The sequence below is a fragment of the Arachis ipaensis genome, chromosome B04 (genome assembly GCF_000816755.2).
Source record: "Arachis ipaensis cultivar K30076 chromosome B04, Araip1.1, whole genome shotgun sequence".
Lineage (NCBI taxonomy): Eukaryota > Viridiplantae > Streptophyta > Magnoliopsida > Fabales > Fabaceae > Arachis > Arachis ipaensis.
The window spans coordinates 93,628,495-93,637,857 of NC_029788.2; positions in this window are offsets into that span (position 1 = coordinate 93,628,495).

Sequence of the window (9,363 nt, forward strand, 5' to 3'; positions counted from 1 at the left end):
GTAAAGCTGAGCCCACTGAAGATTCCAAACTGCTTCAACTCAAGATCCAAAGGCCCATATCCAAAGACTTGAAGAGCCAACTAGAAGATCAGAAGAGTAGTATATATAGGAGTAGTTTTGAACTAGAGAGGGAGCTTTTGGGGTATTGGGAGAACTACTCTCTGTGTAATTTTACTTTCTCTGCAACATCTAGTTTTACTTTCAGAATGTATTCTCCATCTTTGCTTTCCATTCCCAGAGCTATGAACAACTAAACCCCTTTCATTGGGTTAGGGAGCTCTGTTGTAATTTGATGGATCAATAATAGTTTTCATTATTCTTCTTCTTTCTTTTCTTTTGATTTTACTAGAAAGCTTTCAATCTTCATCCAATTGGGTAGTTATCTTGGAAAAGAAGCTATTCATACTTGGATCTCTTCGGATCCTTGGAAGAGAAATGAAGAGATCATGCTAGAAATGCTTTCTCATGTTGGACCAAATTGGGGTTTGGATGGATATAGTGATATATAATCCTACCAACACTTTGATTTGGAAATACATGTGGTATAATCAGTGACCACTCTTCATCTCTTCTCATGAGTAATTAGACCAAGGAATTGGCTATTGATCAAGATTTGAGAGATTGAATTACCAAGGAATTGGAATTCAATCACTTAAGATTGCCAAGGAGATCAATGAATGCATTGATTGAGGAAGAGATGGAGATGAACTTGATCCGGAGAATACAACATCTCCGGAGCCCAATGAATCCCCCATTTCTGATCTTACCCATTCTCTTTACTTTCTTCCATTTACTTTTATGTTCATTTCCCCAAATCCCCATTTAAGATTCTGCAATTTACTTTCCGCCATTTACATTTTGCTCTTTAATTCCAGCATTTACACTTTCTGTTATTTACTTTCCCACCATTCAATTTCCTGCAATTCTCAAATCAAATTCTGCTTAGCTCAACTAGAACATTCCTCCAATTAAAGTTGCTTGACCAATCAATCCCTGTGGGATTCGACCTCACTCTATTGTGAGTTTTTATTTGACGACAATTCGGTATACTTGCCGAGGGAAAATTGTTGAGAGACAAGTTTCCGTGCATCCCCGGGTCATCCAAGTAATACCTCAGGTGAGTGAGGGTCGATCCCACGAGTATTGTCAGACTGAGCAAGCAATGGTTGTCTTGTTGGACTTAGTCAGGCGAATTAGAAAAGGGGTTTGGTGTGTGTAATTTGCATAGAACAATAAGCAATAAAATAAAGAAAGAGATAAACAAGTTGGTGTGAAAACGATATGAGAAAATAGTTAAGGTCTCGGAGATGTTTATCTTTCCAGATTAAAAGTTCTTACCAACTATTTTAACAATGAATGATTACTTCTATGGCAAACCATAAGTGTCTAAACCCTAATCTCTTAGTGATTTAGCTTCCCCTAACCTTCATCAACCGCCACTCTCGTGGTCACTTAATTTCGATTAGAGGGTGAAGTTCAAAAAACTAGTTTATACCACAAAGGCCTTATTCACCCCAAAATCGGCTGAATAGATGTTGCTTATCCCCATCGGTTCGTGTAATTAGACGTCTAGGAGGAGTGTTTTCAAGTTGTAGTTCAAGCGAGATAACTCTCTCGAGAATCATAAGAACTCATGTAGAAAAGGGTCATACTCTCGTTCCACCCAGTTCATAAGATTAAGAACGAAAACCATCCTTAAAATTGAATTAAACATATATTAAAATTGAAGAATAATAGTTCTAATCCATAGAAATAAACAGAGCTCCTAACCTTAACCAAGAGAAGTTAGGTTGCTCATACTTACAGAGAAAATGCAATTATTGCCTAATGATGCGTGATGCCCGATTGCCCGAAAAGGGTACATCCTATTCCTTATATACTAACCTAGTAATAAATGTTAGACCTAAAAAAAGATATTATTCGTAAATAAAGATTACAAAAGGAAATAAAACTAAGATATGCTAAATCCACTTGGAGTCCTAATGAAAGGATGTCTTCGGCCTGCTCTTGGTGTTTCACGCCACAGATGGGTGTATAACGCCCCATGGGGAGTCAAGCTTATGTACGCATTGATCCCTTGCTGGCGCTAAATGCCAGCTGGGCGTTTAGCGCCTAGAGGGGTTGCTGCAGGCTTTTCTTCTTTCTACTCCAAACTCTGCCAAATTACTCCAAAATTTACCTAAAATCATAAAAATACCAAAACAACTCAAAGTAGCATCCAAAGTGGATTTTTCCACTAAAATCAAGTGAAACTAAATAAAATCTAACTAAAAACAAGTAGAAAATACTGGAAAAAAGGTATAAAATGCTCACGCATCACGAACCATTCACACCTTAGAGGATATATTGAGAGCATGTGTTTTGGAACAACCCGAAAGTTAGGATAGCTATATGCCATTAGTGAATTTTGCCTATAACAACAGTTATCATGTGAGCATAGGGATGGTGGCTAGTGAAACATTGTATGGATGAAAGCGTCAATCACCTCTGTGTTGGTATGAACCTAGAGAATCAGGTGTGTTAGGTCCTGAATTGGTAGCTGCGACAACGGAAAAGATCAAGAAGATTAGAACCAGAATCCTCACTACACAAAGTCGTCAAAAGTGTTATACAGATCGAAGGAGAAATCCGTTAAAGTTTGAAGAGGGTGAACATGTATTTCTAATACTTACCCCCATGACGGGCATTGGACCAGCAATTAAAACAAAGAAGTTAAATTCTCAATACATTGGCCCATTTGAGATATTGAAGAAGATCAGTTCCGGCGTATCAAGTGATGTTGCCACCGAATCTTTCAAATTTGCATGACGTGTTCTATGTTTCACAACTACAGAAGTTAGAGGCTGATATGAGGATGGACTATCCACAATTATTTATAGGTAACTAAATTTTGAGGACAAAATTTTAAATAAGTTGGGTAGGATGTAAAACCCGTTCAAATCGTAATTAATTAAATAATAAATTAAATGTGGGAGAAAATGATTTAAAAATTTAGCAATTGTAATTTGACAATTTAAATATGATATTCGGACTCAGTAAATTTTTCTGAGTAAGAAAACATAGTTTTCTGCGTAAAAATGCGCACTGGAAATTTGATCCGGCAGTACCTGCTGAGATCTATTCGATACTGCAATTGAAAAAATTAATTATGAGTGAGAAATGTTAAAAAGTTAAAATTCAGGTTTGAGAAGGTAAAAATATTTAAAATACAAATTAAAATGCTAATCTTAAAGGATTTGGCTCAAAATGGGGCCAAACAGGCCATATATGTAAATCGATCCCAAGTTGAGCCCAAGGCCGACATTTATAAGCCCTAACTTAGGCGATTTCAGCACCAACAACACACTGATTTACACACTCATGCTGAAATTGAAGAAGAGAGGGTGAAGAGAGAAACCCTAAGCTCATAAACATTAAATCCACCGTAACTTCCTCTCTGGTGCTCCGATTACCACACCGTTTGTGACCACGTAAAGCCCTTCTCATCCTCTTCATTTCTATTTAAAAAGATTAGTAAGATTTTCAAGTTCTCCTATCCCATTTTTGTAAAACATGTGTAATTCAAAATATGGTTATGGGTTTTGAGCAATCTTGTGATTTTAGTTGTTTAGGGGTGCTCTAGTATGAGCTATTGGTAATTTTCATCAACCAATTCTATGAATTAAGATAAGAAATTCTCAAACTCTTGTGATTCATAAATTTTATGAACGCTAGGTTGATGTATGTATGAAATTGTGTGTATTAGAGTATTGGGTATACATTTGGAACTTGGAAATTGCTTGTAAAGTATTGGGTGGAGCCTGGAGCTGAGACTTGGTGAAATTTCACAAGCAGAGAGCATGATTTTGACTTCCAAGAGGTACAATTTTTGTTTTATTTAAATACCGTATAATGTAGTATGAAATCCTAGGCTAGATGCCCCAAGGATTATATTTGAATTGTGTATTTGGATAGATTTGATATTTGTAGATGATATGTGGTGGTAATTGATGTCTTGGATGAGGATTGTGTAGTTTTGCATAGTTAATGTGTTGTAAAAGTTTATAAATTGAATGATGATTATATATTTATGTGATGTGTATTGAATTGATGAATTTGGGCCGAAGGATGTGATTTTGGGCCGGAGGCCAGAAAAAGGTAAGAACAGTAAGTGATTATTGAATTGTGTGATAATACATGAGATTGAATGAAGAATTGGTATAAAATGTATAGAAATTTAAATGATTCGTGAAATAGAGAAAAAATGTGGATTTGAAGTGTGAAGTTGGTGAATTTGAGTTGAATTGTATAAATAGAGTAGGTTTGAATTTAGTTGAGTGTGAATATATGAATTGAGTTGGTTTGGAGTCCTTTGGATGTGTTAAAACTGATTTGGCTTGTGAACAATTGGAAGAATTGGTAAATATGTGTTGTTGGTTAAAACTGATTTTTGGCCTCGGAGTCGGAAACTTTTAAAAATTATATTTTTATGAAAATTCATTTATCAATCTTTCCAACAGTTCAATAATGTTTGAAAAATGAATTTGTAGAAAAAGATATGAATGTTTGAATTTGGGGCTAAAAAACTGGTTTTTACACCATCTCAGCTTTTTCAAGTTCTGATATAGGTTGCATACACAAGTTTGTCAAAATGACGCTCATGCGTATGCGACATAAGTCAAGCGTACGTAGGCGAACCCCACTGTCCAAACCTTCTGCATAAGCGAAGGTGGTCTGCGTACGTGAGCATGTGCATGCGTTTGCGACCACCCTGTTTTTCTAGAAAGTGAATTTTTAAGGCTTTTAACCATTCCTCGAGCCTTTTAAGCCTTTGTAAACCCCAATAAGAGTCAAGAGCCGGTGTAATTAAGTATGGAAGAGTTAGGGAAAAAACCAAAAGAGTTGAGTTAGTGAAATTGAACAAGATGTGAAGGGCTATATGATGAATATGACTGAGATGATTATTGATGATGATGAATGAGATCAATTAAGATTCAACATAAGTTGAGATGAGATTGAAGTTGAGATTGTCCATGAGATTGATAATGAAATTGATGTTGAACATGATTCTGATTTTAATACACCTTCCTAGGTAGATGCAGTGGCATTAATCCACTTGCTCCCAGTTTGGTTTGAGTCTCCTGGGGTAGATGCAGTGGTTCACCTCTACTTGACCCCGGTTGAGAATGACAAGAGATATGATATTTTATCTGAATTTTAGATTTTTCTGGGTAGACGCAGTGGGTCAACTCCACTTGCTTCAGGTTGAGATTTGACATTCTGTTGACCCTTCGACATAAGTTGTGACCGAGTACTTTAACTCCCTGGATTTCCCCAATGAGATGAGAATTGAATTATGAATTATTATGAATATATGCATAGACTCATGGGGATGCGCACTTAGGGACTATTGATGCTCAGTTTCTTGTACGGTTTAGAATTTCACAAATGAAATTTCGTTGCAAGTATAGTTCCAAACCGACAAAGAATCCTCACATGCAAAAAATATTGGTTGTCACAAGTACAAACCCCAATGAAAATTAACTGAAGTATTTAAACCTCGGGTCGTCTCACAAGGAATTGCAATGAAGTGGTCAATTATTGGCTATGAAGAACAAGGGGTTTGATTTTAGATTTTGGCAAGAAAATAAATGGCAAGAAAAGTAAAAGAAAAATTGACTAAATAAAAGAAAGTGGAACTCTTGGCTAAGACATGAGAAATTGAGATCACCATCCTTGTCAACAAACCATATATTGATAATTATGAGAGGCCAACCTATTATGTCTACCTCCAAAAGCTTTAAGTACGTAATATCTATTCCTAAGCTTGAAGTATGTCAAATAGGCTTCATCACATCAACCCATATGTCCCAACCTATCTACTAATTAGATTACTAGTGGGTTAGTGTCAATGGATATCAAATTGACCACCAAGGATTCTCAAATCACCAATTCATTGAGACCCAATGACTCAAGGTCACTCGATTTCCTTAGCCTAGGCCAAGAGTCAAGAAAACTACTCAAAAACTAGAGGAAACATTTTATCAAACATCTAGTATGCAAGAAAAGTAAACATCATAAAATGCAAGAATTAAAGGAAACCCATAACCAACATAAGCAAGAAATCAACAATAACAATCAAGATCAACATAAAAGAAACATGGAAACATAAAATTGTATTAAAAGAAATCAAGATCCAACAATGGTTCATCAACACAAAAGAGAGCAAAAAAAGAAATTAACAAGAGAAACTAAGAAGATTAAGACAATAGAACACTAAAATATAATGAGAATTAAAACCAAAACAAGAATTGAAAATTGGATTTAAGAAAATTAAATTTAAACTACCCTAAATTCTAGAGAGAATAGAGAGCTTCTCTCTCTAGAATCCTAACCTAAAACATGATGAAAAATAAAACTATGACTATTTGCTCATTCCCCCTTCAATCCTTAGGTTCAATAGCATCAGAAATGAGTTAGATTGGGCCCAAAATGAGCTATAAATCACTGGCCACGAGTTGCTCTTTAATGAACCACGTGCAACATCGATGCATACAGGTACAGTGCATGTACGCATCCTTAAACGTGAAGCAACTATGGCAAATTTTATATCATTTTGAAGCTCCGGATGTTAGCTTTCCAACGCCACTAAAACCGCCTCATTTGGACCTTTGTAGCTCAAGTTATGGTCAATTGAGTGCGAAGAGGTTAGGCTTGACAGCTTTGCTGTTCCTTTATTTCTTCATGAGTTCTCCCACTTTGCATGATTTTCTCCACACTTCTTCCATCCAATACTTGCCTTATGAACCTGAAATCACTCAACAAACACATAAAGGCATCAAATGGAATTAAGGTGAGTTAAAATCACCAATTTAAGGGCCTAAAAAGCATGTTTTCACATTTAAGCACAAATCAAGGGAGAATTACAAAACCATGCTATTTCATTGAATAAATATGGGAAAAGGTGATAAAATTCCCCAAATTAAGCACGAGATAAACCACAAAATTGGGGTTTATCAAACCTCCCCACACTTAACCAAGCATGTCCTCATGCTAAGAATAAAAAAGGACAAGAAAAGGGCTATGAACATTTATTCAATGCAAATAAACTATATGCACCTATCTATATGAATGTAACTAAATGCAAAATGATTCTACCTACTTGGTTAAAAGTAAATCAATCCCCAAGAACATATATGCACATATAGGGCTAAGTAGTATGATGATACATGAATCCTACCAATTTGAATATCAAAATAAGGCACAAATAGACTTGCAAGAGGAAAAGCTCATGAAAGCCGGGAACAAGGAATTGAGCATCGAACCCTCATCGGAAGTGTATCCGCTCTAGTCGCTTAAGTGTATAGGGTTGATCACTCAATTCTCTTCTAATCATGCTTTCCATGATTTGTTTTTCATCTAACAATCAATAATTATTCAATGCATGCATACATTCATCATGAGGACTTATTCATTAGTTGTAATGGGGCTAGGGTAAAGGTGAGGATGCATATGGTCAAGTGAGTTTGGAATTTGAATCTTTGATTAACCTAAGCTCTCACCAAACACATATAACAACCTATACAATTTTAATACACAACCTAGCTACCCATGATTCCCACTTTTTCACATACTCATGCATTCTCATTAATCGCATTCTCATTAATTCGCATTCTCATTAATTTTTTTCTCTTTATCATTTTTTTTCTAAAGTATATACAAACGTATCAATACATATGGTTTTACATATAGTGCATGAATATGTACCCAATTTCCAATATTTTTAACAAAAATAAAAATTATACTTTTACCTCAACCAATGTCCCAAGTTTCCCATACCCAAATGATACACACCCTCACTAGCCTAAGCTAATCAAGGATCCACATTAAGGACATTTATTGTTTTTCGCTTATGGGCATTGATGTGCTACAATTAAGAACAAAAGGGATTAAATAGGCTCAAAATTCGCTAACAATGGTTGATGAAAGGTAGGCTATTTGGATAAGTGAGCTAAATGAAATGATGGCCTCAATCATATAAATGCATGTATATATGGAACAATGGACATAAAGAATCAAACAAATAAAAGATCACAATCATAGAAAGAGAACAATGCACACAAGAATGGAAATAAGTGGTTATAAGATGTAACCACACAATTTGGCTCAAAACTCACATGCTTGTGTTCTTAGCTCAAAAACTATGTTCCAAAATAAATTCTTCAAGGAAGTTTGTCACAAAATTTTTTTTTTCAAGTTGGTAGGGTGCCCTAAAAAATAATTTTTCTTGGAAAAGAAATCATCACCCTAACCAAGTAGTCCTAGCATAAAAAGAAATGGTGAAATATGTACAAATTCTAACTAACATGCAACCTATCATGCAATGCAACAACTAACTAGCAAAGGAGATAAAGAATTGGTGTTAAAAGAAAGAAATTGTTACCCATGGAGGTCGGTCGGACGACCTCCCCACACTTAGAAATTTGCACCGTCCTCGGTGCATGCAAAGAAGAGCAAGGTGGACGGGTTGCTACAATTGATGAGTTCCTTCAAAAGGTTGTGCGGGTGAACTTGTTTGTTGCTCCCATTTCGAAGCTTTTCCTTTTCCTCTTTTGGTGGCCAACCTAAATGGAAAGAAAAAGAAAGAAAATTAAGCCTACAATAAGGATATCAGAGCAAATAGAACATAGGCGGGGGCTAGTGCCAAATAAGAGCATGGTTTTCTACTACATGGTAGCTACAACATATTAGTGAGAAAACAATATAAGCTAAGGGCATATCAACTTAGACTTGATGCAACAGTAAAGTCAAAGCATGAGTGAATGACATGAAGAGCATGTCGAGCATCAAGTTCAAACAAGAAAGAGTGGGTCATGAAAGACATGTAATCTCATATCAATGCACAAAGGATATAAGGATCATCAAAGGTTAAGCATTGAATTAGAAATTTCATTACCCATCAATACTAAACAAGTCTAGAAGCACCAAGATCAACCAAGAAATTCTCAACAATTGAGTAAGATAATTCAACACCATTATTAAAATAAGAAATTTAGAAAAGAAACTAAAAACAAGTTATAAGAACCAAATTAAAATGCAATGGATGATAATAAGCAAATGCAACATATGAAAAAAAATGAAAAATAAGAAAAATGAGAAGTGAAAATTTGAAAAGGAAGGAAGAGAGAAAGTAAGAAAAGGAAGAAGAAAGAAGAGGAAAGGAGAGAAGAAAAGAAAAGGAAAGAAGAAGAAAGGAGAAAGAAGAAAGAAAAGAAGAGAGGAGGAGAAAAGAAAACAGAGCAGAAAACAGGGGAAGTAGTGCGCGGAATCGACACATGCGCGCCATGTGCGCGCGCGCATGGGTGGCAAGATTGACAAGGGACG